Source organism: Crassostrea angulata, chromosome 8, assembly GCF_025612915.1.
Source record: "Crassostrea angulata isolate pt1a10 chromosome 8, ASM2561291v2, whole genome shotgun sequence".
Lineage (NCBI taxonomy): Eukaryota > Metazoa > Mollusca > Bivalvia > Ostreida > Ostreidae > Magallana > Magallana angulata.
The window spans coordinates 31,402,337-31,414,606 of NC_069118.1; the positions used below are offsets into that span (position 1 = coordinate 31,402,337).

At 33.9% G+C, this 12,270-nt stretch overlaps 1 pseudogene; it reads right to left on the minus strand.

Moving 5' to 3' along the window:
• Positions 1-281: 281 nt before the first annotated feature.
• On the minus strand, positions 282-10,131 carry LOC128160894 (uncharacterized; annotated as a pseudogene).
• Positions 10,132-12,270: the final 2,139 nt, after the last annotated feature.

Below are 12,270 nucleotides of genomic sequence, written 5' to 3' on the forward strand. Positions count from 1 at the left end.
ATATCTTGTAAAACTCTCTACATTGATAGGATTGATTATTATTTATAATGATAAAGTGTAAATAAGTTTAACATCACTGTAGATATTAAACCAGTATTTAATACAACAAAGGAAGGGTAAAAGGGAAATAGCTTAATCTTTCTTAATGTATGCAATGTGAAGTAAATATCCCACATTAATATTATCTCAGAGAAGTGTGTCATCAACCTCTTTTCATAAACTGTTGATAAGAAACAAACAAAGAAAATTGAATACAACATAAATGCATGCTTTTTCTTTGATTAAAAAAAAGTTGGCGTCTGTTTAGGATATTTGATTTTCTTCACGTTGCCCCTGTTACACTCACACACCAAGACATTGCTGTTCGTGTCCACATATAAATCAAGAGGATTTTTCAGATCACAGTTATCAATGTAACGAATAAACTGTCCATTCTGATCCAGAATGTGGATACAATGGTTGTTAATGTCTGCTGTCAGGATACGACTCTGATTGCCTGTTGTGATAACACAGGGTTTGTTCTTGGTTAGTGAGGAACGACCGTTGTTCTCCATCTGAGTTTCCCGTCCTGATTCACCACCACTTCTGCACCAGCCCCACCGTCAGATACACAGCCATCATGATTCCTGTTCTCTGTGAGGTATATAGTATAATAATTCCCTGAGTACAGAGGTTACCTTCATCATTGAATTGAATTGCTTGTTTCTCTGAATATTCCGAGTAACAGGTAATTTAGTTCCATCTTCACTGAATGAAGTAACTAGAAGATCACCAGTAGAGGTGACACATAGTTTGTTAGGCACCCAACCTTGGTCAACTCTTCTGTCTGTCCACTCTTTTCTTTATAAACTTCTTTGTTTCAACGTTAGAGAAAACTAGATCATCGTCTCTGTCTATAATCATACCATCAAAGAACGCCCCTATTTTTGTCTGAATTATCTGGAGGAGTAAACTTTGAAGATAGAAATATTTGATTTTATTGGACTGTTCTCAATTTGACAGGTAACACAGCGTAATTTGCCATAATTTATTCAATCTGTGTTGCGAAAACAAGCTACGGTTTATTCAGTAGTTCTCTGACAAAATTGTTTGGTTGGTTCAGTAAACAGATACTTTCCTCTGTGTAAGTAGCTAATGGAGTGATATGTCCAAACAAACTATAAAGTTTCTCAGACACGGTTTATTGTACAGCAATGAATGTTAGCAGTGATACTTGAACTTGGATAGAAGCTTGCTAAACTCTCAGATCTTAGAGTTGACTTGTATTCAATGACAAGGGATACTTCAGTAGATTTCTCAATTCCTTTAATGGCAACTAATATTTGCTTAATAAGACAGTGTACATGTATATGTTTGGTTTCATCCGAGTGTTTTTTTGTAAAATGTCTCTGTGTTTTACTTAAATGAGGGTTGATCTTAGTTCCGTAATAGGGACTACTTTATGTTTGTCATATCCACCTGAGATGGGCTTGCACAGGTTGACATGACAAATGTCACAGTAGCTGTGTACTATGGCAGTCTCACAAAGGTCACATCGGTGCACATCTTTGGCACTTTAACGGGGATCCATAACTGACATCAAGCATTGATCTACAAATAAAAATAATAATAATTGAGAGCAACATTTTTATAAATGCTTTATCGGTATCGCAGTTAAAATGAAAAAAGTGTAAATAAAATAAGAAATTAACCATTTTAGTTCTTTTAATATATTCATATAAAGAGTGCTAACAAAGTACGTTTCGTAATTTACTTTGGCTTAGGTTCATTAATAAACAACTCATGTGTAAGGTTTTTTTTTTTGGGGGGGGGGTTCTTATAACCTAACAGACCACCTTTGTTTTAGTACATTTTTATAATTCTTATTAGCATTGAATAATTTAAAAAAATCAAATATTTTTTAGGCATCTCCCTCAATATACGTTGAAGGCGGCCTTATAATTGGTCAATGGATGTCAAGCACGGACCCTTGTAGGTCCAGAGATTTTCTAAGCAGTTTAGATCTGTGGAATTGCAAGGCCATTCTTCTTTTAAACTAAAGTTTGGCAGTTTATCTTTAATACAGCAATTCTGTGTTACGAGTACAGTGCGAGGTGTCGCACCATCTTGAACAAGCGTAGCGTGTCCCGGATATTGTACCAAGTTTCGTTCATCAATCCTGTCAGTGGTTTTTTTTTATCGCTTCAGTGCAGGTTTCAATTATTTTTAAAGAATGTTATGCATTTTGAGTTTGCCGAATGCATGGAACAATGTGTAGCTTTGATAAAACCGTTAACTACAATCATGACTTTATAAAGACTTTGACGCTTGATATGACGCAGCTATGTTTTTTGAGTTTCTTGCTACATTTTCTTTGCCTCCTTAGTATTCCCTTTGTATTTTATGTTCTCGACTTTCCTTTCTTACTACGCCCATTTTTGTTAACGGTCGGCCCGATCTCGGTTTGTCGGTGAGCTGTTTATTTTGCTCTCGCCCCGTCTCCACTTTGTCACTATATCACTTAGAATCACGTTTATCCGCTGATAACTCACTTACATGATCTAATGTCAATAAAATTTCATGTTTTTGTGACATACGAGGGCTGTCCAAAAAGTTCGTGGACAATCGCGTTTTTGTCATTTTAAACGGGTTTATATATGCATATTGTATTCTAAAATATTTGTCATAAAATTCCAAATCAGTGGTTTTGAATGTTTTCATTAAAATAAAACTTAAATTTTACTGTATTAAAGTGTCGCGAAAAGCACGAACGGCCCATTGTCAAAATTGTCCAAACTTCGAGATTGAGTTTTAAGATATGAATATTAACAGTATTTTTAATACAGGTAAAAACGTTAAAATATTCAACTGTGATGTAGTCAGAATTGTGAACGTCATTTTCATACGTCATTTAAAGCCGTTTTTAATTGAGCAGAGGATATTTCAAGGAGTTTACGGCAAGAACACGTCTTTGAAAACGCCAGAAAAAGCGACGTCGGCGGATCGCATGGAACAGCGCGCAATCATTAAATTCTGCGTAGACTCGGGGAAAACACCTATCAAAACGAAACAAATGATGGAGAGTACAAAAAGGCATCGACACATATCAAGATCACTAGTCTACAAGTGGCACAAACGATTTTCGGATGGAGTTTGCGATTTAAAAGACGCTTAAAGAAGTGGAAGGCCTTTGCTTTGTGACGATATAACGAAATCCCGCATTCATGACATTGTCATGAAGGACAGACGTCTGACGTTAAGAGAAGTCGCCTCAATAAGTGATGTTAGCAAATCTTCGGTTTTTAATATCCTCACTGAAGACTTCTGTATGAGTCGTGTTTGCGCAAGATGGGTGACCAGACTTTTATCCGATGAGCACAAAAAAAGACGAATGCAGACAAGTAAGGCTTTCATACAGAATTTCAAAAGAGGAGGAGAGAAGTGGCTTGACAGAATCATTACTACGGACGAGACTTGGCTGCATCATTTTGATCCAGAAACAAAAACAGAATCCAGCATTTGGAAACACCGGGGTTCACCAGCACCGAAAAAGGCAAAGGTTGCGAAATCCGTGGGTAAACAAATGTACATATTCTTTGCTGATCGGCACGGAATGATTTTGGTCCACACTGTACCCTCAAGTCAAACGGTGAATGGTGCATACTACTCCAAGGTAGAGAACTACCCATTTCATCAAATTTAAATTGTAATTACAGATTTAAAAACGTCCATTTCGCTACATTTAGCATATCGTAATTCATAAATTTAATACCCAGACATTCTATTCTTAATTTTGATTTATTTAATTACTATATATATGAATAAATTAACATATTCTAAAGCCACATACAGTGTACCAAACGAAACATTGGTTTTATTTATTACAGGTGTTACGCCGCGACTTAGTTAAGGCTATTAAGAGAAAACGCCCTGCCATGGCTGTGGACCTTGGAAATATCATCCTACACCAAGATAATGCACCTGCACATACGACAGCTTCCACGTGTCTGGAAATCGAACTCCTAGGATTCGATCATCTTGAACACCCGCCATACAGTCCGGATTTTGCTCCGATGGATTTTGCAATTTTTCCTTTCATCAAATCACAACTAAGAGGAGTAAGATTTGAGGATTCTGTGGAACTTAAATATGCTACTCGAACCATTGTATCTAAAATCGACAGTAAATGGTATTCGGATGTGTTCGATTCATGGCTAAGAAGGTGTGAGAAGTGTTTGCAGTGCAAAGGTGACTACGTTGAAAAGTAACAGAAACCAACGTGCTACGTGCGACGTTATAAAAACGTCGTGTAACCGTCAGACTGGGCCGTGCGGCCTGTACAGGCAATGTTTTTGTAGTGATAACTACATTATGAGAATGAACATTGTTCTGATTTTTATACACATGCATTATTATAGTCTATATTAAAATATTTTAATACTTTTCGAAATATAGCGTCGTTATTTAGAATGAAATTACATGTGTCCACGAACTTTTTGGACAACCCTCGTATATTGTGCACAGTCCATTTATTACGTTTATTTCAGAAAATCGAAAACGAAAGTTATTTCGTTGAAATATATATTAACTGTTTTTAAACGCTTCTTGAAAGCTAATATAGCAAGGTACGTTGTTTTCTGTAAATTGTTCATATACCTTTAGGTATATGAACAATTTACAGGAAAAAACGTACCTTGCTGATCAGACACTTGACAAACTATCTACCCATCCATACCATCCTTGTTGCTCATATGGCTGACCTGTACATGAACCATAACAAAAATCAAAAGTAGGGTCAGTTGCCATGGATTAGTGAGTATCGTCTGCAGACCGGTCACACCTGTCGTGTGTTCTAGTGAATAGCGAAAAACGAATAGAACTCCAACTTCCGAATGCCAGGTTAAAGGGGCATGGTCACGATTTTGGTCAATTTTTTTTTATAGTTTACAATGCTTTAGGAATGCATTTCTAATAATGAAATGAAATTTCGGTGCCAGTCGATGAGTTTTAAGCACGATACAGGGCTCACAATTCTTCGTCATGTAAAAAAGGCTCGTGCCCTGATTTTGTTTACATAGGTTCAATAAACCAGTAAAAAATCTTTTTCAAGCTGATTTGCCTATCTTCTTATTCATTTAAAACATAAATAAACAGTTACTAACGATTAACACATTCATTTGAGGTCTAAAACTGGAATTTTCACTTCAACATTCAAAATGTAAACAAAAGCTTTGTTTACATAGTGAAGAATTGTAAGCTCTATAACTCGCTTATAATTCAACACATGACAATCAAATTTTGGTTGCCTATCAAAAATGCCTTACTGAAGCATTGTAAACATTAATATCGAAAAAAAAAAATACTTTTTAACCAAAACCGTGACCATGCCCCTTTAAATCCATTCTTAGTACATTGCGATGTCACTTTGTTCTCTTTAGTGCATATATTCATGTTGAACTCAGCAAAGTGTCCGATATATCTATACTACTATATTACAATAATAGACTCGAATTTTTGGGCTTTAATACCGAGAAATCGGAAAAGTACTGTTTCTTGTTTTATATATTTTATACAACATTGGAAATTGAAGATTACAAATTTGTTTTTATTTTCTTTCAATCAAGCTTTGCTAATTAATAATCAGCGAAAATATCTTTTAAAATCCGGAAATCATCTGGATTTTTTGGATTTTACAATCTTGCGCATACACATTACATTCACGCTAAATCGCGATAGGCTCTTTAGTTTATGTTTCCACAATATCACATTTGCATGGATAAACAAAGAAATGATAATACAAAAAAACATGTAAATTTTCATTGAAAATTTGTCATATATTTCTTTCATCAAAGGAAATACGGGAGATGAATCTAACTCATTTATTAGTGCATTTGATATGAAAAATTCCGAGAGTTCCTAATGCCAACATGTTGTGTAAATTCGAAGCGAGTAAAAAAATTGGTGAAAAAGTGTTGAATTCTTCATAAATATGAATTAGATTTTTAGATGAAAGGTATTTACAGCATCAAAATGGTTTATTATGAACAATTTGACTGTAACTTTTAATGCAGCTTCATTAATTTTCTCCAAAATCGTTTCGGAGCGATTCTGCAGTTTTCTGCTTCATTACGGGTATATGGGAGGCATTTTAACCTGTAAACTGTGGTAAAGGCCTGTCCCGAGACACAGTTAGATTGTTCTAACTAAGCAGAGTGTAGTGAAATTAATAGCATTATTGTAGGCTTAAAGCTTGGTTATGTAAATGTCAACAATACGGTGTGTCGTTGTATCTATTTCGTAAATGCCCGATATCATATGCAATATCAACCCTTGCACGCACGGGTCAAAGTCTATACTATGTCCCAAGATATTCTGGATTTACATTTGGCTTAATTGCTTGATATTCAAAAATACCTCAGGGTTCAAACGATGTTCATTCAAAAGTATGAAAAATTTCCAAGATTTCTTAGTAAAAACGCCCCTGTTAGCTTATCAGGTTTCAATACAATGCTAAAAAATATTATGTCTACGGAGATTTTGTATTGCAGCAAGCCCGGATGATAACGTTGAAAAATTGCGCGATGCATTCCGAGTGTATTCCGAATGGAGAAAAGATGTAAATAATTTCCCCATTATAAATCTCCGTAAGCATGGTTAGGAATCTGTTTTCGTTCCTGTGAATTTTTCCGAGTGAAAGATGATAATGTTTCAATGAAATTATCTTGGAAAATATCCCTTTCAACTATTTCAATTGCACTTCTTTCACAGATATGTGTATTTTTATTAAAAATCGTCCAAATGTGCTGCATAAATATCTTTGGACAGACTATAGTATAATAAATGAGCGTTACTACTCCAATGTAATAAATCTAATCTTAAAAGATAAGATAAAATATAAATAAATAATTATGCATAAGAAAAAAAAATATTTTCATTAATATTTACTGATGCAGTTGACAATTGTAATTAATCATCTTTTTTAAAACTGAGAACTCTTTTTATAATCAGAATGTTGTCGATCTTCTGGTCGGAGTAATTACATCCGGAATACTGGCTGACGTGTATACCAAGGAAAGAGGTTTGACTTATGTTATTATATTTATTGTTTTTGAATTACTTTTCCAGTAATTTGCTATAGAAATGTCTGTGATGACAAACATGTATAAACCAACATATTGAATTTTGCAAATAAAGGCACTCTTATACATTTTAATCCTAATAGGACGATATATTTTATGATTAATATAATGATTGATATAGACTCAAAATTCATAATGCAGGTCAGCTATGCATGGAACTGAATGAGGAGAAAGAAACAGTATCCAAACAACAGGATAAACATTCAAGAGATGGTTTTGTATTTGTCATTGAAAAACCGCATTTTGAAGGTGTTTACGATGAAATGTATTCAGCTTGGATGTTGAATAATAAAACTTAATACAGTTTTTAAAAATTTCCATATTTATTACATGTAACGAACATTGCAGAAAATTTTTTACCCCCAAAACTAGGAAGCTGGTCTTGGATAGTCATGTGTTGGTTTAATGAAACAATTTAAAATTCTTGTACAAGTTTACATGCAGTGGTTTGCAGTAGCACAACCATTTTATGTGTTGGATGTAAAATACAGCTATAGGGTACGTTTTAAACGTTTCCATGTGTTGTCCCATAGGAAAGCAGTTTAGAAATACAATCTATCGTACATGTTTAACACAATTACGAAATATGCAGTGACAATCTTTGAATTGTTATATTAAGTAGATGGTTTATAAAAAATGTTAGATATTTTATATGAATACACTAGTAAGTGGCATCTTACTGTAAATGTGGCAAAAACTATTGTTTTCAGAAATGGGGGAAAACTACACACAAATGAACAATGGACATACAACGGACAGTTACTAGATATTGTCGATAGCTTTACTTACCTCGGTGTCATATTTAAGTAAAATTGTAAATTCTTAGAAACTGAAAAAAAGTTGGCTGAACAAGGACAAAAGTGTCTTTATACCATGCTTTCTAGAACAAAATATTTGTATTTAAATAACGAAACAATGTTGGCATTGTTCGAAACATAGATTACGTTAAAAGCATTTTATGTTATGGTTGTGAAGTCTGGGGATCACACAAGGCAAATGATATTGACAAAGTTTTTATGAAGTTTTGTAAGCGTTTATTAGGAGTGAAAGCAAATTGTAATAATGCTATGGTTTACATTGAATTGGGATGTCTCCCATTAAGGTGTGTGAGAATTATTAGAATGATAAAGTACTGGTTTAAACTACTTGGAACCACAAACTGTATATTAAAATCCTGTTATGTAAATCTTACCATAGACTGTAAAGCCAAAAGATCATGCTCCAATTGGGCAGCATTTATTAGATCAGAATTGTATAGTATTGGTCTTGGTGAATTATGGGAACACCAAGAATACCTTGTGTTCCAAAAACATTTTCCAATTATAAAGAGAAGAATTATAGATGTTCATTGTCAGGAATTGTATGCTGCTATCAATAACTTTCCAAAATGTTATATTTTTTCACATTTGATAGATAATTTTTGCATGCAGTCTTATTTACTCAAACCTATACCTAAGAAATTTAGAAGATGTATTACAAAGTATAGATTAGAATCTCATTCATTAGCAGTTGAGTCTGGAAGGTATAAAAACATTGCCAGAAATGTATTTTTTGTAATCACAACGACATTGAAGATGTTTTTCACTTTGTGTTAAAATGCCCACTTTACAATTCACTAAGATCAAGATACATTAAGAATTATTATGTTAAAAAACCATCTGTGTTCAAACTTGTTCAGTTATTAAGTTCAAACAATACCAAAGAGTTATGTAACCTTGGTAAATATCTTCACTATGCAACTATGTTCAGAAATTCATTGCTCTAGTTAAAATTATACAATTTTTTTTTCTATTACAATTGGTAAATCATAATTTTAGTATTATATATATTCATTGTATCTCACAATATCTTATAGGATGTAAACATATATGAAAGCTGTATGTTGTTCTCCATAGCGAGAGTGCACGCTCTGCAGAGACTCTGAAGCCTACTGGCTTCGCATTTTGCGTGCCTCGCATATGTTTATAAATGTGATTATGTTTAATGCTGATGAGCTTATTGCTCAAAGTTTAAATAAATAATAATAATAATAATAAGTATTATAACTATTCAAATATGGATGTATAATTATTCGGTAACACTTATTATAAACTATGCATATTAGTGATATCTGTAATTGAATGGATTATGAAGAAACTATCAAATTTAACTAAATCATTGCATGTACGTTAATTACATGTACAAACATTATGCAGAATTAGAGAGTTCATATGTTGCAATTCAAAGTGCTCGGTTGATTTTATTTCCTATTAAAAACTCGTCCTCATACAATTGGTTTATATATTTTTAAAAATAATTTATAATTTCTTATGGCCCAAAAATGTTTAAAGTTAAAGGAAATTGCTTTTATAAATTCCTTGATGAATTAATGAACATAATAATGAATTTTAAGAAGCACGATATAAAATTGTTCTGCCTGTATTATCAAATCACATCGCATTTGTACAATTACCAATACTAGTAAACAAGGTTTAGAAAAATACAAAATTATTTAAAATGCACCAATAACTAACTAATGAATTCATACATGTACATGAAATGCTATAATGGCATATACACAGCTGTATTCTAAAATGCAATTTGAACTGGAAAGTAACCAAATATTCGACTTTTATATAAATAAAAATAATGTAAATAGCGAACTTCCTTCAAATTTTGTTCTCCGAGTTAACAAGTGGAGCAGTTTCTGGGGGCGGACCGACAACTGCAGTTTTCTGTTTTCTCTTCAACTTCGCCACTAATAACGATACAAAAACAACACAACGCCCAGAATCAAGATGACCATAAGGATCACATTGTCTGAAATGAAGAGCCACAAGTTGCCAACAGCGGGGGGTTTCGATGTCACTTTGATGCGGTAGAACGCGGTGCTCCACTGTTTCTGCGTATATTTTTGAGTCGTCACGCAGGTCCAGTCTTCGGACATTGTAGTCGTTGCAAAATCGATGCAGTCTTCGTTGATGGACTTGGCTGGGATATCCTGGTCTAATGCGTAGTAGATGTCGTCAATCATCCAATTCCGTTTCGTGTAGAAATACACGTGACCTATGGCGGCACTGTTGCATTGTAAGCAAAATTTACGCCAACAATGCAAAAACAGCCACTGTTTTGACTAGAAACGGTTCATATTCAATCTAACACGTGTATGAACCCAACGAAACTGCCCTGAAGGTCAAGATCTAGTAAATGAAAAGTGTTATAGGTTCATAAAATTTTAGATATAAATTCTTTCATTTATGAAGCTTCAAAACAATAGCATTGTTTGATATGGTGTACCGGGGCTAAATATTTTGGTAAACACAGTGAAAAATCATGTTTTAACCTGTCATTTCCAATGAAATATGATGGAATTGGGAACAAATTAACACTGCATGTGTTAATGGAACTCAAAGCAGAGTTATCCTTTGCTCGCTATTTACAGTGAAAATAACAATTCAATTTGATGATGAAGGTCTCAACCTCTGTACTCAGAGAAAAGTAATAATAAATGCTTCACTGTAACATTGAGGGGTTAGAAATTTCACTCGACTGCAGAAATAACGTTACGAGTAAGGTCATTCAAAACTTTCGGCAGGCTACATGTAAATATCGTTGGATCCATAGTAAAATGCTTTTCAAAGCTTACAGCTGTGTAGCTGACTAAACATAGCAGGGTCAGAAATTTCACTCGACTACAGGAATAACGTTACGTGGAAGGTCATTTTTCTGAAGTTAAGGTCAAGATCTAGTGAATGATTCCAGAGTGTTTTTTGGTGCTAAAACCATTACGACGTCACAATTTATTAAATAAAAATAAAAAATCTTTTCCCCGTATTTTACAGCTTTAAAGAAATTATGTAGAAAATTAAATAATTTCTTGACATTCTGTGTTAAAACATGGAAAAGTAATCCCGATACCTATATTCATTTGACATTATTTTAAAGAGGATGTCAAGAGCTTGTTTAGTTATGTGTTTCGGGAGACTGGGCATTTTAGATATATTTCATTAGTCAAAAATGAACAAAACTCCGAAATTTGTTCCCAATTCCATCATATTTCATTGGAAATGACAGGTTAAAACATGATTTTTCACTGTGTTTACCAAAATATTTAGCCCCGGTACACCATATCAAACAATGCTATTGTTTTGAAGCTTCATAAATGAAAGAATTTATATCTAAAATTTTATGAACCTATAACACTTTTCATTTACTAGATCTTGACCTTTAGGGCAGTTTCGTTGGGTTCATACACGTGTTAGATTGAATATGAACCGTTTCTAGTCAAAACAGTGGCTGTTTTTGCATTGTTGGTTTTCCCCGAAAATCCCCCACCAAAAGTTGTCCTTTATGGGCGTAAATTTTGCTTACAATGCAACAGTGCCGCCATAGGTCACGTGTATTTCTACACGAAACGGAATTGGATGATTGACGACATCTACTACGCATTAGACCAGGATATCCCAGCCAAGTCCATCAACGAAGACTGCATCGATTTTGCAACGACTATACAATGTCCGGAGACTGGACCTGCGTGACGACTCAAGAATATACGCAGAAACAGTGGAGCACCGGGTTCTATCGCATCAAAGTGACGTCGAAACCCCTCGTTGTTGGCAACTTGTGGCTCTTTATTTCAGACAATGTGATCATTGTGGTTATCTTGATTCTTGGCGTTGTGTTGTTTTTTGTATCGTTCTTTGTGGCGAAGTTGAAGAGAAAACAGAAAACTGCAGTTGTCGGTCCGCCCCAAGAAACGGCTCCACTTGTTAACTCGGAGAACAAAATTTGAAGGAAGCTCGTTATTTTCATTATTATAAAAGTTTGATGGATGATTACCTTATAGTTTAAATTATACTATATTGAAATACAACCGTGTATGCCTTTGTAGCGTTCCATGTGCGAATACATCACTTATAATATAAAATTATATCAAATGTTTGTATTGCATTGTATTTGAACAGGAACTTTTTGGTTACTTACAAATTCTGAAATAAATTCTAACTGGTAACTTATGTTTAATTTTGATATAATATAATGTTAGTAAAAATAACACTTGTAAATTATCTTTTAAGACGAAAATTTACAAGAATTAACGGTATCTAAAAAAAAATTGTATTGTTCAATTTGAATATAATTTATCAGTATGATTGCCATGCCCCAGGAATTAAAA